Source organism: Oncorhynchus masou, chromosome 31, assembly GCF_036934945.1.
Source record: "Oncorhynchus masou masou isolate Uvic2021 chromosome 31, UVic_Omas_1.1, whole genome shotgun sequence".
In the NCBI taxonomy this organism is placed as follows: domain Eukaryota; kingdom Metazoa; phylum Chordata; class Actinopteri; order Salmoniformes; family Salmonidae; genus Oncorhynchus; species Oncorhynchus masou.
This window is the reverse complement of record NC_088242.1, coordinates 53,271,431-53,289,534: the sequence shown is the minus strand read 5'-3', so window position 1 is coordinate 53,289,534 and position 18,104 is coordinate 53,271,431. Positions and strand designations below refer to the sequence as shown.

The 18,104-nt window shown below is 41.1% G+C and overlaps 1 pseudogene; it reads right to left on the bottom strand.

The window, feature by feature from the left end:
• Window positions 1–9,253: 9,253 nt before the first annotated feature.
• LOC135524965 (protein O-mannosyl-transferase TMTC3-like) overlaps window positions 9,254–18,104 on the bottom strand; it is a 67,131-nt pseudogene continuing 58,280 nt past the window's right edge.

Sequence of the window (18,104 nt, the reverse complement as noted above, 5' to 3'; positions counted from 1 at the left end):
AGTTAGTGCAAAAAGGGTCAACGCAGATATTCCGGGTAGCTATTTGGTTAACTATTTAAGAATCTTATGGTTTGGGGGTAGAAGCTGTTCAGGTCCTGTTGATTCAAGATTTACCCCAGAAACCATGGCCTGTATTTATGAAAGGTTTCAAAGTATGATTGCTGATCTAAGATCAGGTCCTCCCTGTCAATACAGTGTTATTCACTGTGATCTGTGTTCTGCAGAACACAGTGATCAGAACAACTTCAATTCGTCGGGTCATGGGCAAGGTGTCGAAAGCATTCCACAGGGATGCTGGCCCATTTTTGACTCTAATGCTTCCCACGCTTGTGTAGAGTTGGCTGGTTGGGGGAAACAAACCAATTCTTGACACAAGAACATTTCCCCTGCACCAAAATTACTTGTTCGATTTTGAATGGCTATCAGGATAGGAAAATGGTCCAATTCAAACACTTTTCAAGAGAAAATCCCTGGTCATCCTTATCTGATCTGGTGGACTCACTAAACACATGCTTCATTTGTAAATTATGTCTGAGTGTTGGAGTGTGCTCCTTGCACTCCGAAAAAGAAAACAAGAAAATGGCGCTGTCTGGTTTGCTTAATATAGAGAATTTGAAATGATTTATACATTTACTATTGATAAATACTTTTAGACTTTTACTCAAGTAGCATTTTAATGGGTGACTTTTACTTTAAATTAGTAATTTTCTATTAAGGTATCTTTTCTTTTACTCATGTATGACAATTGGGTACTCTTTCCACCACTGCAAACTGGTGAACCCAGCACCTACTACCATACCCCGTTAAAAAAGCACTGAAAAATGTTGTCTTGCCCATTCACCCTCTGAATGGCACACATACACAATCGATGTCTCAATTGTTTCAAGGCTTACAAATCCTTCTTTAACCGGTCTCCCCCCTTCATCTACACTGACTGAAGTGGATTTAACAAGTGACATCAATAAGGGATCATACCGCAGCTTTCACCTGGATTCACCTGGTCAGTCTGTCATGGAAAGAGCAGGTCTTCATAATGGTTTGCACACTCAGTGTATGTATGTGTGTGTGTGTATATATATATATATGTGTATATATCTCAGCAAAAAAAGAAACGTCCTTTCACTGTCAACTGCGTTTAATTTTCAACAAACTTAACATGTGTAAATATTTGTATGAACATAAGATTCAACAACTGAGAAAAACTGAACAAGTTCCACAGACATGTAACTCGGGCAGTTGTTGCCATCCTGTACCTGTCCCACAGGTGTGATGTTTGGATGTACCGATCCTGTGCAGGTGTTGTTATATGTGGTCTGCCACTGCGAGGACGATCAGCTGTCTGTCCTGTCTCCCTGGGCTCTGTCTTAGGCGTCTCACAGTACGGACGTTGCAATTTATTGCCCTGGCCACATCTGCAGTCCTCATGCCTCCTTGCAGCATGCCTAAGGCAAGTTCACACAGATGAGCAGGGATCCTGGGAATCTTTCTTTTGTTTTTTTTCCAGAGTTAGTAGAAAGGCCTCTTTAGTGTCCTAAGTTTTCATAACTGTGACCTTAATTGCCTAAGCTGTTAGTATCTTAATGACCATTCCACAGGTGAATGTTCATTATTTATTTTTTTATTCATTGAACAAGCATGGGAAAGTGTTTAACCATTTACTATTTGGATTTTTATGAATTATCTTTGGAAGACAGGGTTGCTGAGTTTATATACAGTACCAGTCAAAAGTTGACACACCTACTCATTCCAGGGTTTTTCTTAATTTTACTATTTTCTACATTTTATAATAATACTGAAGACATCAAAACGATAAAATAACACATAGTGTCTTGCGAAAGTATTCGGCCCCCTTGAACTTTGCGACCTTTTGCCACATTTCAGGCTTCAAACATAAAGATATAACATAAATGTGGCAAAAGGTCGCAAAGTTCAAGGGGGCCGAATACTTTCGCAAGGCACTGTATGGAATCATGTAGTTACCAAAAAAGTGTTAAACAAATCTAAATATATTTTCTATTTGAGATTCTTCAAAGTAGCCACCCATTGCCTTGATGACAACTTTGCACAGTCTTGGCATGGTTGAGTCTTCTCAACCAGCTTAATGAGGTCGTCACCTGGAATGCATTTCAATTAACTGTTGAGCCTTGTTAAAAGTTCATTTGAGAATGTATTTCCTTAATGCGTTTGAGTCAATCAATTGTGTTGAGACAAGGTAGGGGTGGTATACAGAAGATATCCCTATTTTGTAAAAAAACCAAGTCCATATTATGGCAAGAACAGCTCTAATAAACAAAGCAAAACGACAGTCCATTATTTTAAGACATGAAGTTTAAAACTTGTGAGTGTGTATGTACAGTGGGGCAAAAAAGTAGTTAGTCAGCCACCAATTGTGCAAGTTCTCCCACTTAAAAAGATGAGGGCCTGTAATTTTCATCATAGGTACACTTCAACTATGTCAGACAAAATGAGAAGAAAAAAAATCCAGAAAATCACATTGTAGGATTTTTAATGAATTTATTTGCAAATGGTGGAAAATAAGTATTTGGTCAATAACAAAAGTTTCTCTCAATACTTTGTTATATACCCTTTGTTGGCAATGACAGAGGTCAAACGTTTTCTGTAAGTCTTCACAAGGTTTTCACACACTGTTGCTGGTATTTTGGCCCATTCCTCCATGTAGCTCTACTCTAGAGCAGTGATGTTTTGGGGCTGTTGCTGGGTAACACGGACTTTCAACTCCCTCCAAAGATTTTCTATGGGGTTGAGATCTGGAGACTGGCTTTGCCACTCCAGGACCATGAAATGCTTCTTATGAAGCCACTCCTTCGTTGCCCGGGCGTTGTGTTTGGGATCATTGTCATGCTGAAAGACCCAGCCACGTTTCATCTTCAATGCCCTTGCTGATGGTAGGCTTTGTTACTTTGGTCCCAGGTCTCTGCAGGTCATTCACTAGGTCCCCCCGTGTAGTTCTGTGATTTTTGCTCACCGTTCTTGTGATCATTTTGACCCCACAGGGTGAGATCTTGCGTGGAGCCCCAGATCGAGGGAGATTATCAGTGGTCTTGTATGTCTTCCATTTCCTAATAATTGCTCCCACAGTTGATTTCTTCAAACCAAGCTGCTTACCTATTGCAGATTCAGTCTTCCCAGCCTGGTGCAGGTCTACAATTTTGTTTCTGGTGTCCTTCGACAGCTCTTTGGTCTTGGCCATAGTGGAGTTTGGAGAGTGACTGTTTAAGGTTGTGGACAGGTGTCTTTTATACTGATAACAGGTTCAAACAGGTGCCATTAACCTCTTGAAACTCTGGGGGCGCTATTTCATTTTTGGATGAAAAACGTTCCCGTTTTAAACAAGATATTTTGTCACAAAAAGATGCTCGACTATGCATATAATTGATAGCTTTGGAAAGAAAACACTCTGAATTTTCCAGAACTGCAAAGATATTGTCTGTGGGTGCCCTAGAACGGGAGCTACAGGCAAAACCAAGATGAAACGGCAACCAGGAAACCAGCAGGATTTTTGAGGCTCCGTTTTCCATTGTCTCCTTATATGGCTGTGAATGCGAGAGGAATGAGCCTGCCCTTTCTGTCGTTTCCCCAAGGTGTCTGCAGCATTGTGACGTATTTGTAGGCATATCATTGGAAGATTGACCATAAGAGACTACATTTTCCAGGTGTCCGCCCGGTGTCCTCCGTCGAAATTGGTGCATCTTTTTCAGCTGCTGGTATTTTTCCATGCGATTCTGAGCGGAAAGCAGGCTTCCACGAACTGCATATCAATGAAGAGATATGTGAAAAAACACCTTGAGGATTGATTCTAAACAACGTTTGCCATGTTTCGGTCGATATTATGGAGTTAATTCGGAAAAAGTTTGACGTTTTGGTGACTGAATTTTCGGTTCGTTTCGGTAGCCAAATGTGATGTACAAAACGGAGCGATTTCTCCAACACAAAGATTCTTTAAGGAAAAACTGAACATTTGCTATGTAACTGAGTCTCCTCATTGAAAACATCCGAAGCTCTTCAAAGGTAAATGATTTTATTTATTTGGTTATCTGGTTTTTGTGAAAATGTTGCGTGCTAAATGCTACTCAAAATGCTAAGCTAGCTTAGCATACTCTTACACAAATTAGTGATTTGCTATGGTTCAAAAGCATATTTTGAAAATCTGAGATGACAGTGTTGTTAAGAAAAGGCTAAGCTGGAGAGCAGTCGCATTATTTTCATTTTATTTGCGATTTTCAGAAATCGTTAACGTTGCGTTATGCTAATGAGCCTGAGGCTTTATTCACGATCCCGGATCCGGGATGGGGAGTATCAAGAGGAATACAGGTAACGAGCGGAGGACAGAGGAGCTTCTTAAAGAAGTTACAGGTTTGTGGGAGCCAGAAATCTTGCTTGTTTGTAGGTGACCAAATACTTATTTTCCACCATAATTTGCAAATAAATTCATTAAAAATCCTACAATGTGATTTTCTGTATTTTTTTTTTCTCATTTTGTCTGTCATAGTTGACGTGTACCTATGCTGAAAATTACAGGCCTCTTTCATTTTTTTAAGTTGAAGAACTTAAACAATTGGTGGCTGACTAAATACTTTTTTGCCCCACTGTACATACTAGCTCAATTGGGCCGACCAACCAGTGCTCCCGCACATTTGATAACCTGACTATCTGCATTGTGTCCTGCCACCCACCACTCGCCAACCCCTCTTTTACACTACTGCTACTCTCTCTTCATCATATATGCATGGTCACTTTAACCATATCTACATGTACATACTACCTCAATCAGCCTGACTAACCGGTATGTAGCCTCGCTACTATATATAGCCTGTCTTTTTACTGTTCATTACCTATTGTTCACCAAATACCTTTTGCACTATTGGTTAGAGCCTGTAAGTAAGCATTTCACTGTAAGGTGTTGTACTCGGCACACATGACAAATAAACTTGGATTTTAAGGTAATCTGATGCAGCACTCTATCACTCTTCTTCTTGGTCAAATAGCCCTTACACAGCCTGGAGGTGTGGTTGGGGTCATTGTCCTGTTGAAAACAAATGATAGTCCCACTACGCGCAAGCAGATGGTATGGCGTATCGCTGGTCAAGTGTGCCTTGAGTTCTAAATAAACGACTGACAGTGTCACCAGCAAAGCATCCCCACACCATCACACCTCCTCAGAGCTTCATGGTGGGAACCAGAGATGATCCGTTCACCTACTCTGTCTCACAAAGACACAGTGGTTGGAACCAAAAATCTCAAATTTGTACTCATCAGACCAAAGAACAGATTTCCACCGGTCTAATGTCCATTACTCATGTTTCTTGGTCCAAGCAAGTCTCTTATTATTATTGGTGTCCTTAGAAGTGGTTTCTTTGCAGCAATTTGACCACGAAGGCCTGATTTACAGTCTCCTTTGGACAGTTGATGTTGAGATGTGTCTGTTACTTGAACTGAGGCTGGTAACTCTAATAAACTTATCCTCTGCAGCAGAGGTAACTCTGGGTCTACCTTTTCTGTGGCGGTCCCCATGAGAGCTCGTTTCATCATAGCGCTTGGTGGTTTTTGTGACTGCACTTGAAGAAACTTTCCGCATTGACTGACCTTCATGTCTTTAAGTAATGATGGACTGTCATTACTCTTTGCTTATTTGAGCTATTCTCGCCAATAATATGGACTTGGTCTTTTACCAAATAGGGCTATCTTCTGTATACCACCCCTACCTTGTCACAACTGATTGGCTCAAATGCATTAAGATGGAAACCAATTCCACAAATTAACTTTGAACAAGGCACACCTGTTAATTGAAATGAATTCCAGGTGACTACAACGTTTTGGTTACTACATGATTCCATGTGTTATTTCAAATTTTTAATGTCTTCTACAATGTAGAAAATAGTCAAATAAAGAAAAACCCTTGAATGAGTTGGTATGTCCAAACTTTTGACTGGTAGGGTATATGCCAGGGGTGGCAGGGTAGCCTAGTGGTTAGAGCATTGGACTAGTAACCGGAAGGTTGCAAGTTCAAACCCCCGAACTGACAAGTTACAAATCTGTCATTCTGCCCCTGAACAGGCAGTTAACCCACTGTTCCTAGGCCGTCATTGAAAATAAGAATTTGTTCTTAACTGACTTGCCTAGTTAAATAAAGGTCAAATATATATATTTTTAAATACACACACAGTGAGCTCAAAGTATTAGGACAGTGACATTCTGTTGTTTGGACTTTGTATTATTTCAAATCCAAAGTACTGGAGTACTGTGTTTAAAGTGTGTTTAAAGTGCAGACTTACCTATTTATTTTATTTTACACTATATATTATTTGTGAATAATGAAAGTTGCAGACGCATAAATATCATACCCCCGAAAATGCTAACCGCCCCTTTTATTGTAATGGTGAGAGGCTACCATGTCTGGGGGGTATGATATTTGTGCGTCTAACTTTTTCATTTATCCGTAATCATGGCAGCATTCACATTAATGTAGAAGTGTTTAGAAACATATTCTATTCTTATTTACAACAAAAGCAACTCCAAAATGACCCTATTTAGTATTCAATTCTATCAGGCAGAAAATAATCTGAAACACAACCATGTATGCAATTACATGTAATCTGACTACAAAAAAGCAAGAATATTGAAATCAGGTTAGATACTTTTGAAAAACTAGATGATTACTTCTTGGATTACTTTTAAATTAAGATGTTTGCGGAAGAAAATACATTGATACCTTTATGTTTTCTCAATGAAATTCAATTCAGCATTGAAAAAAGGCACACCACAAGTCCAAGACCTCTATGATAACACACCAAATGCGTTTGATGGATCCTTTTTTGTCTTCTTATGCTCTTAAGGGAAAAGTAATCTAAAAGTAACTGAAAGTAATCAGATTACCTTACGGAGTTTGAATAAGCTTAAAGTTACATAATGGATTACAATCTGACAGGTAACTAGTAACTAATGGATTACATTTAGAAAGTAACCTACCCTGCCAGGAATGCATCTTATGGAGTGAGTAGGGGGGACTAGACTCAAGAGAAAGTGGGTTTGAAACTTAGCCAAACAGTAAGGATCAAGAGTACAGCAATGTGCTGTATTACCTCACTGCTGCCATCCTAATCAAGTCAGAGCCTGAGCATGTAATCAAGTTTTATCTAACCTTCCTTTAATATCTTATAAAATATTGATCTAATTTGATCTTTCATCCTAGTAATCTTTTTGTGTACTTCCCCTTACCTCCCCCTTATGAAAGCAATGCTTTGATCAGAGGGCAAAGTTGAGCTGATACCATATCATTATTCAATTCTTTCAGATCAATATTAAGTGCTTAGGGGCTGGTGCTAGGAGTGAGGGCTAGGAGTAGTTTCTGGACCAGGCCTGCGTAATGTATGGCCGACATCAGAGAGACTTGCTAGGTGCTGAAGCTCCCTCAGGAATGTTTAGCACACCCAAGAAATAATGTATTACTAGATGCATGCTTAATACACCATAGATTGCACCACCCCTACTCAACGACCAAGCCACCCCTTAGCTAGACAAAGTGAAAATTCCCTGGTGCACCCACTGGTGTAATGTGGCCATCAAAACAAACACCTACCATTTGTAGGACCTCTGACCATACAGTTGAAGTCAGAAGTTGACACACTCAGATTTGAGTCATTAAAACTTGTTTTTGAACTACTCTGTACATTTCTTGTTAACAAACCATAGTTTTGGCAAGTCGGTTTGGACATCTACTTTGTGCATGACACAAGTAATTTTTCCAACAATTGTTTAGACATTACTTCATAATTCACAGTATCACAATTCCAGTGGCTCAGAAGATTACATACACTGAGTTGACTGTGCCTTTAAACAGCTTGGAAAATGACAGAATATTATGTCATGGCTGTGGAAGCTAATTGACATCATTTGAGTCAATTGGAGGTATACCTGTGGATGTATTTCAAGGCCTACCTTCAAACTCAGTGCTTCTTTGCTTGACATCATGGGAAAATCAAAAGAAATTAGCCAAGAACATTGCAGACATCCACAAGTCTGGTTCATCCTTGGGAGCAATTTCCAAATGCCTGAAGGTACCACGTTCATCTGTACAAACAATAGTACGCAAGTATAAACACCATAGGACCATGCAGCCGTCATACCGCTCAAGAAGGAGATGAACATACTTTTGTGCGAAAAGTGCAAATCAAACCCAGAACAAAGGCAAAGGACCTTGTGAAGATGGTGGAGGAAAGAGGTACAAAAGTATCTATATCCACAGTTAAACAAGTTCAATATCGACATAACCTGAAAAGCCGCTCGGCAAGGAAGAAGCCACTGCTCCAATACGCCATAAAAAAGCCAGATTACAGTTTGCAACTGCACATGGGGGCAAAGATCGTACTTTTTGGAGAAATGTCCTCTGGTCTGATTAAACAAAAATAGAACTGTTTGGCCATAATGACCATCATTATGTTTGGAGGGAAAAGGGAGACGCTTCCAAGCCGAAGAACACCATCCCAACCGTGAAGCACGGAGGTTGCAGCCTCATGTTGTGGGGGTACTTTACTGCCGGAGGGACTGGTGCACTTCACAAAATAGATGACATCATGAGGCAGGGAAAATTCGGTAGATATATTGAAGCAACATCTCAACATCAGTCAGGAAGTTAAAGCTTGGTTACAAATGGGTCTTGCAAATGGACAATGACCCCAAGCATACTTCCAAAGTTGTGGCAAAATGTCTTAAGGACAACGAACTCAGGGTTTTGGAGTGGCCATCACAAGGCCCCGACTTCAATCCCATAGAAAATTTGTAGGCAGAACTGAAAAAGAGTGTGCGAGCAAGGTGGCCTACAAACTTGACAGTTACACCAGCTCTGTCAGGAGGAATGGGCCAAAATTCACCCAACTTATTGTTGGAAGCTTGTGGAAGTCTACCCGAAACATTTGACCAAAGTTACATAATTTAAAGGCTACCAAATACTAATTGAGTGTATGTAAACTTCTGACCCACTGGGAATGTGATGAAAGCAATAAAAGCTGAAATAAATAATTCTCACTACTATTATTCTGACATTTCACATTCTTAAAATAAAGTGTTGATTGTAACGGACATAAGACAGGGAATTTTTACTAGGATTAAATGTCAGGAATTGTGAAAAAATACGGAGTTTTAATGTATTTGGCTAAGGTGTATGTAAACTTCCGACTTCAAATGAATATCGCCCCTTACTGTTGGGAGCTAGTCTCAGAAATCCCAGACCAAGATATACCTGAACACTTTTTTTAATGTGGAAGGCAACCGGTCTGCCAAGGGAGACTAGATGTTAGCTGTAAGACATACAGAAAAATAACACGTAGAAGTGAAAAGCAGTCACAAAGTAACCACAACCTGGAATCCCCACCACCATCAAGCACCCAGGAGCCAAGTCGATATCAGGGCTCATATTAGAAAAAAGGGACAGTTTTAAAAATACATTTAAAAAAAAAAAAATTTTGGTCACCATAAAAAAAGCGATTTAAAATAAAAATAATTGATCAATTACATTGCAGGTGAAACATATTTGCCCATGACATAAGTGATATGGTGCTTGAATAGAATAGAATTATCAGGTGGTTATTTTAGTGGCTGATTGATGTGCTCTCTACAAATCTGATATCATTGCAGGCGAGACGGTTCTTTCAAGGAATTTAAATATTCTTGATTGATTACAATTGTAACACTTTCGGAGCACTCGTCTTGCATGATAAAAGATAGCCATGCTAAACAACTTACCATATATTTTAAGTGGCAAACAATAACAGTACTGAGAGCTCACAGTGCATGCAATGAATAAACAAATAAATACTGGACGTATATAAGCATCTGTACATACACAATATGTAGTGTTTTAGGAGCTCAATGATAAGTAAATGCATGATCATGTTGAGACTGCTAGAAGAGTCATGTTTCATATGAGGCCTCAGGCCAACCATCATATCACATCACACTGACAATGTTTCTTAATTGAAGATATCAGCAGATTTCCATTAGGGTAATCGTGACAGTGAGTGCGAACAGATGGACACACCAACTTTCAGTGAGTGCGAAGAGGAAAAAGGAACAGATTGACACTGCACAGTTAGAGGTCTGCAACTAATCACCAGGATACAAAACAATCATGGAACATAGAGGTTAAATAAGGGGTTAAAGAGAGGCAAAACAATGGCAGGCGAGTTTTTGTTTCACTTAGCTAATCAGGTTTCTGACAAGTCACATTATCTCTTTCGTCACGCATCATCAAAACAAAAACACTTCCATTCCAGGTAACTCAAAATCAACATTAGAATGACAAGTTGAAAAAAAAAATCTAGATGGCAACAAACAGCATGTTAATTACATATAAAAAGAGAGAGAAGGAAGACGGACAGAGATGGAAAGAAAAAGAGAACAAGGTCAACGTGCTGAGCTGCAGTGGAAGAAATAAAAATAAAGAGGAACTGTTATGCACAATAACTGTGCTGTGAAATCCTCCCTCAAAGAGAGAGGAAGCATCTTGTGTAAATGATAAAAAACACATGGCACAGCCTGAGGGAGAACATAGGAGGGAGAGGGGTGAGGTGGAGCAGCATGTGTCACAATTCTCACGCCAAAACTGCCTGGTATTGTTGCAATCAGAGATGTTATGATACGTGAAGACTATAATGGCAGAACAATATATCTGTCTGGTGGTGGGTCAGGTTGCATGTGGTGGGGGGGGGGTTGGACAGACATGAACTGAATCTGAGACAAACAGCTCTATGGAAGCACTATGAGAAGGGCTGTGCTATGAGGAGAGGAACACTGACGACGTGGCAAACAGAAAGTAAAGGTTGAGATCAATAAGTGAAAATAGTCAATGGGGTGAAATGTGGTGTAGTATGCTGGCGCAGCAGCTGTAGTAATGGGTTATTTGGAGATGCATACAACGTACAGAGATCCTGTATGCCTGCAATAGTGTCCATTATGTCATTTCCTCTCATTGTTCGTAATACAATCATTCCTTTTTTAAACACAATACCTGGCTACGCACAGAGTGAGTCACACATCAAGAAATCCAGTGATCAACAACTTGTCTAGTAAACATATCAAAACAAACCAGCATAAATTAGGATATGATAAAATGACATTCAGAAGAAGCAACACACAGGGTTATGCATCTGTAGTGGAGATTAAATAGACTATGACAAATCGCGTTGTGCTCTTCCTTTCTCGTGCTGTTCAGAGAACAAACAAACCACAATTTCCCTTTTTTAATATTCGCAATGGTGTTAAAATTATGAGACACAGCAGGTAGGGTAACCCCTAAACACGATAAAAAAATGAGTTAACCCCTCCCCACTTCATCAAGCATGGTTTTTGTTTCTTAAAACCAACCAAGTTTGTGGCAGTGTCTGAAATGCCACCCTATTCACTACTATGGGCATCTAACCTATGGGTCCTGGTCAAAAGTAGTGCACTATATACACTGAGTGTACAAAACATTATTATTTTAATTTTACTTAAATAGGCAAGTCAGTTAAGAACAAATTCTTATTTTCAATGACGGCCGAGGAACAGCGGATTAACTGCCTTGTTCAGGGGCAGAACGACAAATTTGTACCTTGTCAGCTCGGGGATTCGATCATGCAACCTTTCGGTTACAAGTCCAACACTCTAACCGCTAGGCTACCTGCCGCCCGATTAAGGACAACTTACTAATATTGAGATCCACCCCTCCTTTGTCTTAATACACACGGGAAACTGTTGAGCATGAAAAACCCAGCAGCGTTGCAGTTCTTGACACAAACTGGTGCGCATGGCACCTACTACCATACCCCGTTCAAAGGCACTTAAATATTTTGTCTTGCCCATTCACCCTCAATTGTCTCGAGGCTTAAAACTTATTGGCACTTCCTCCCGTTCATTTAGACTGAAATGGATTTAATAAGTGACATCAATAAGGGAGCATACCTTTCAACTGGATTCACCTGGCCAGTCTGCCATGGAAAGAACATGTTCTTAATGTTTTGTCTGTTATTATAGGGTGCAATCTAGGACGCATCACACCTGTGATTCAGGAGCTGTTAGTAGCTCTACAAAAATGTGTCCTGCGCTGTGGTAAGTAACAACAAGGTTAATCACACCATAATATGAAGTCAGTCTCTTCAAGGCGGTTGCCCATTTCTTCTCTATATCTTTAATCTCTTTTGTGGATTCGCTCTTAGTCCTCAGCTATTTGTCAGCCTGGCTGCCGTCCAGATGCTCTGATTGGCTGTCGCCACCACCTCAAAAGCTTTTTGCCAAGGAGGATTTCCGTGCATTCTTCTTATTCCCGGCACCCTCCCCAACCCTATCGCTGTCGGTGGCTCCACTCCCTTCCTTCTCCTTACCCAGCTTCTTTTCCTCCGCCTTGGCTAGCGTAGCCGCGCCCTCTGCTGACGCTGGGCCCAGCGGCTGCCCCGCTGCAGACATGGGGCCGCCGTCTTGCCGTGTGCGATGCCCAGGTGGCGGCGCATGTACTCCTAGTTGGGGCGCCAGGCCCAGCGTTTCCTCCAGGCAGCGCACCGTTCTCGGCAGGTCTCGCTCCTCGAAGTAGACCACACGCAGGGTTGTGTGTTCCCCCTTGCAAGTTGGTGGGTGTCCATACAGAGGATCCTCTGGAAGGAGATCTTGGCACCCTGGATGTCCTTCTTGTGGTTCATCAGGATGTCTATCCCCCATGAGAATCAAACCGTTAACATGCTCTGGGTGGTGGTGCAGCAGCTCGTCTAATACAGGCAGGGCATCCACCTCCTGTCGAGACTGCGAGTGGAGTAGGGCCAGGTTGAAGAGGGCGCAACGGGTGGCCTCCCTCATCCAGCACTCGGCTGTAGCATTCTCGTCGGCGTCCATAGCAAGCATCCCCAGGTTGAAGTAGCCGTTGGCATCGTCTGGCTCATACTGGATGTAGGTCAGGGAACGACGGTTGGCGTCCGGACGGAACCTGGGCTCACCTGGAAAACATAGACAAAGAAAAATGCACACCCACACATAATGGTTAGGGCACAATAACAACAGTCATTGTTAATTTAGTTGGAGGTAGGTGTGATTTGTTAGACGTGTTCGGATGGCAACATCACTATACTGGTTTGTGGGTAAAGGTGGGGCACGCACACTCAGCAAGTCACAGGTGCAGATTGTACAGCAAAAACTGTACGATAAGATAGGAATGGCATTCAATAAAATGTACACACAATTTATACCGCCCAACGTTTCACCATAACATTTTATTACATCTATCAGTGCTTGCAACTAAAGAGTGTGCCAAGAGTTTTCATTCTTTAACATTAACTTATTGTATGTGCCCTGTGCCTGTAAACTATGCTGGGTGTACGTGCAGCCGCACACTGTATGCGCAGTCGCAACAACCCCGTAGAGTGCCAAGGGACTCTTGCTGGCCCCAAGTCAAAAACACACACCTACAATTGAATCAACAGTTGGGCCACCGTGAACAGAATGAGAGTAATACCAAAAGAGAGAGAGAGAGCACAAAGAATACAGGGAGTCAGAACAAAAATATTGGTGGTGACTGACAGCATTATTAGAACACCGTTATTAACAATAACACCTAGAGCCGAAATTAATCTGTCATTTTACAGCTGCAGGGAACCGTGAGTGATCTGGGCAGAGCCAGGGGAGTGTCGAGACCCACACCTGCTATCATGGTACATTTGCTCGCACCATGGGGGACCATTAATCACACTGGTATACCTTGTTAGTCTGCAAATGTGAGGAAAATGTCGATGTGTCGCGTGCTGGGACTTTTGTTTAAATTCACCTTCAGGGTTAGGGAGCACTGCCCCGGCCTCTTACAAAGAGGATAAGTTACACTGAAAATGAGCTTGGGTAAAGAGAGCGGCCCAGGAGGAGGGGAAGGGGGTGGAGGAAAAGTCAGCACCAGGAAGAGGAGGAGGAGAGGGGCGGGGAGGGAGGAGGCACCAAGGCAGCACCAGGACTGTGAACTTGGCCTTGAACTCACATGGCTGTCTGGGTAAACAATCTAGTCAACAGAGCTACAGTTCCAATGAAACCAAGCCTCTTTAGTAGAAAAATTAAAGACATTAGGTTTGTTAAAATAGAGCCCTAGTACTCTAATGCAATGGTAAATCTAACGCTATAGGTCCGGGGGTGTCAGAAATATTTTTGATATTTTCACAGCCATTATTATGAGCAAAATAGCTGCCGGTGGCATGAAAGGCTTGGGTTTAAATGAATAAATAAGTTGTAGGTGTGACGAGGGCTTGGACACTCACTGGTCCAACAAGGCTTAATACGGCATGTGTTTGTCTCAAGTTCTGTAGGTTATTGAATGTCTTTGCGTTGTCATCAACTCCAATTCGGCTGGGGGCACGAAATAATCTCCTCCTAGTCCATTGTGGAATAATACTACAAGTTTATATAATTGCATAGGCTAGTGCGTGATCGCAACAGTAAAAAAAATATTTAAACAGTTATTGCTCAATATGTTTGGAGTCAACATTGTTGTAATTGGCTTCAACGAATATAGGCCTTTACACATTGCACTGCACCTCAAATAAAAAAAATACAAGGCACCTGTAAACTGTATTGTATGTGTGAGTCATGTTCTCAATAAGCAAGATATACTGTAGGCCTACTGTTGATATGGCGTTATAGACGGAATAGCCTACGTTTGGAGGACCATGTCTTTGGTAACAGGACAAGAGGCACTCTTTGGAAATGGGGATGGATACAAGCCTAACGGAGTATGCACTGCAGGTAGGCCTATGTGAATTGTGAATAATGCAAAAGCATGTCGGCAAAAGCCTCATGAGTAAACCATTTGGAAACATTTTATGCATAGGCTACTTGGCTACTGCATGGCCAGGATAAGAAAGACACCAGGTACATTGTTGTGGAAACAAAGGTAGCCTATTAAGGGCTTTGTTTTTTTTCATCAAACAAAAAAGGAACAGAATTTAAAGGTTTCTAAATAGGAGTGTCACGAGATTATCTCATCTCTCATTCTATGACGGGCATATAGTCTACATGGAGTTTTTTTAATGCACAACCAAAATAATACCCCTCCCATCTCAGCGCAAGCGAGCTCATATAAGAAAGGTAAACTACCAATCCTGACACTAGGGTTTGAAAATAGAAGAGACGGCTTTAACAGGGCGAAATGGCAACCGAGCGTGCGTTTGACAATTGGCTTGACGCCAGCCAAAAATAGAGCCCCTTATCTCTTATCTGGTAATATTTATTAATGACAAGATGAGTTATTCATTGTTGATTGTTGATTGATAATCTACATTTCAAATGGAACTTCCTGATTTAAATAAAGGTAAACTAAACTAAACGAAACGGAAGCAAACGGGCCGATACAGGAAGTGCCATTCCTGCATGCTTATTATCGTTTTCCATTGCAAAATGTTTTGCTACGATGTGCACTAATGAATACAACCCTGAGTTTCTCAGCCTCAGTCACATACCAGATTCCTGCATGAGCAGGGCAGAGTTGAAGAGGGACAGTTTGTGGTGTGGGTTGAGCTCCAGGGCGTAGTTGAAGTTCTTCAGGGCATCTGAAGGCTCCTTCATCTCGATGTTGACAGTGGCCAGGTTGTACCAGAGGTCAGCATTGGATCTGTCCAGCTCCAGGGCCCGCAGGTAGGCGTCCCGGGCCTCGGATGGCTTGTTCATCTTCAGCAGCAGCTCCCCTCTTGGTTTGTACAGAAAGAAAAGTGAAATCAAGCCAAATTTAAAGCTCACCTTCACAACTGGCTATGAAAAAATTATCATAACTCTCATCTTATCGACATCAATTCTCTATTGTTGTTTGTTAAAGGTCCAATGCAGCCGTTTTGATCTCAATATTAAATCATTTCTGGGTAACAATTGTGATTGTTTCCAAAAAGAAACTCTTAGAAAAAAGCAATTTCTCATGCAAGAATTTAGCTAGGACTGTCTGGGAGTGGTCTGAGTGGGGAAGGGGGGAAGTTGAAAACTAGCTGTCATTGGCTAGGTTTAGAACTCTTTCTTATTGGTCTAAATAATTTCTTACACTAAAATGGAATCAACATAATTTTCATAATTTCACAGTAGTATTACAACCTCAGTGTGGAAATATATATAAAACACAGGGGAATCATGTTTTTGAGCCCACTGGGCCTTCTCCTTTATGTAAATGCTTTGAACAACACACGGTCACTATGATGTAGAGCAGACTGTATAGTGAATAATTTTTATTTGATTTTATTTAACCTGTATTTAACTAGGCAAGTCAGTCAAGAATAAATTCTTATTTACAATGACGGCCTACACCGGCCAAACCCAGACGATGCTGGGCAAAATGTGCGCCGCCCTAAGGCACTCCCAATCACGGCCAGTTGTCATACAGCCTGGATTCAAACCAGGGTGTCTGTGGCGATGCCTCTTGCACTGAGAAGCAGTGTCTTAGACCGCTGCGCCACTCGGGAGCCCAAGCAGTCTGCTTGGTCAGCTGTGTTCGAGCAGAGTAAATAGCTGGCTTTTGATGAACACACTGTCACTGTGATATAGTAGACTGTACCGTTGACAAGTAGTCTGACCAGACAAGTAGTCTTATTTTATTTATTTATTTATGTCACCTTTATTTAACCAGGTAGGCAAGTTGAGAACAAGTTCTCATTTACAATTGCGACCTGGCCAAGATAAAGCAAAGCAGTTCGACACACAACGACACAGAGTTACACATGGAGTAAAACAAACATACAGTCAATAATACAGTATAAACAAGTCTATATATGATGTGAGCAAATGAGGTGAGATAAGGGAGGTAAAGGCAAAAAAATGCCATGGTGGCAAAGTAAATACAATATAGCAAGTAAAACGCTGGAATGGTAGATTTGCAAAAGTAGAAATAAAAATAACGGGGTGCAAAGGAGCTAAATAAATAAATACAGTAGGGAAAGAGGTAGTTGTTTGGGCTAAATTATAGGTGGGCTATGTACAGGTGCAAGTAATCTGTGAGCTGTTCTGACAGTTGGTGCTTAAAGCTAGTGAGGGAGATAAGTGTTTCCAGTTTCAGAGATTTTTGTAGTTCGTTCCAGTCTGACCAGCCAACTGTGTTCCAGAGCCGATTAATGGCTTTGATGAAGGATGTAAACAAAATACCTTATGTTGGTGTAGAATTAGGGCTGTTGCGGTGACCATATATATTACCGCCACACCGGCAGTCATGAGTCACAGTAATCTCCTTGTCTGCTCTCTGGACATGTGTTGGTAGTAACTAACTGGCTAACGACGTCAGGTCGCTAATGGCCTGACACTCAATGCTCAATTGTACCTCTAACCACTCTGACATCAATGCAAATGCAATCGAATCTCACATCAAACACTTATCAAAACAGTATTATGGCTTTTAAAACTCAGCGTTAGTCAAATGTTTGACCTCAATGTGATGATCAATATGAAGAAAGAAGTTCAACAACCGGTTGAAACTGGGTGGAAAACTTGGTCATTGTGGATGTTGTTTGAAAGCTAAACAACAAAATGGACAGAGTTTCCTAAGGTGATGATTTATTCAAAGCATTTAAGCCGTTGCATGCAGAACAACCCTATGCATATTAGAGCTTATGTATACACATAGGCCTATATATGAGCCCAAGCACCCCGCCCCCAAAACCTGAATTCAAATAATGATTGTGCCATTATACAATACATAGCCTAATAGCCTACCGCACGGCAGGCTATTACTCATGGCATTAAAAAAAGAAAGATTTAAGTAATCGCCTTTGAGTGTGAACTGTTATGTATTGTTACTTTCTATCCACGAGTCTGGGAGAGAACATATAGGCTTAGGCAATACAGGGCAGCTTACATAGTTCGCCTACAATTATAGTGAATTTGATTTTGAATAGCCTAGTATTAGGGCATTTAAAAAAATATATTTTCATAATTAATAAGCCGACATTACATTTAGCGACATATCTCACCACTGTGCGTTTCCATCTCCTCTCACTCCTTCATCCCTTTCTCAAGCGCGCAGAGATGGGGGCTGTCAACAGTTTAATTAAATACGTTTTGTCGTGAAAACATGATACTATCGATGTTCCCGAAAAGATTTCACTTGGTTTCCCAAATTA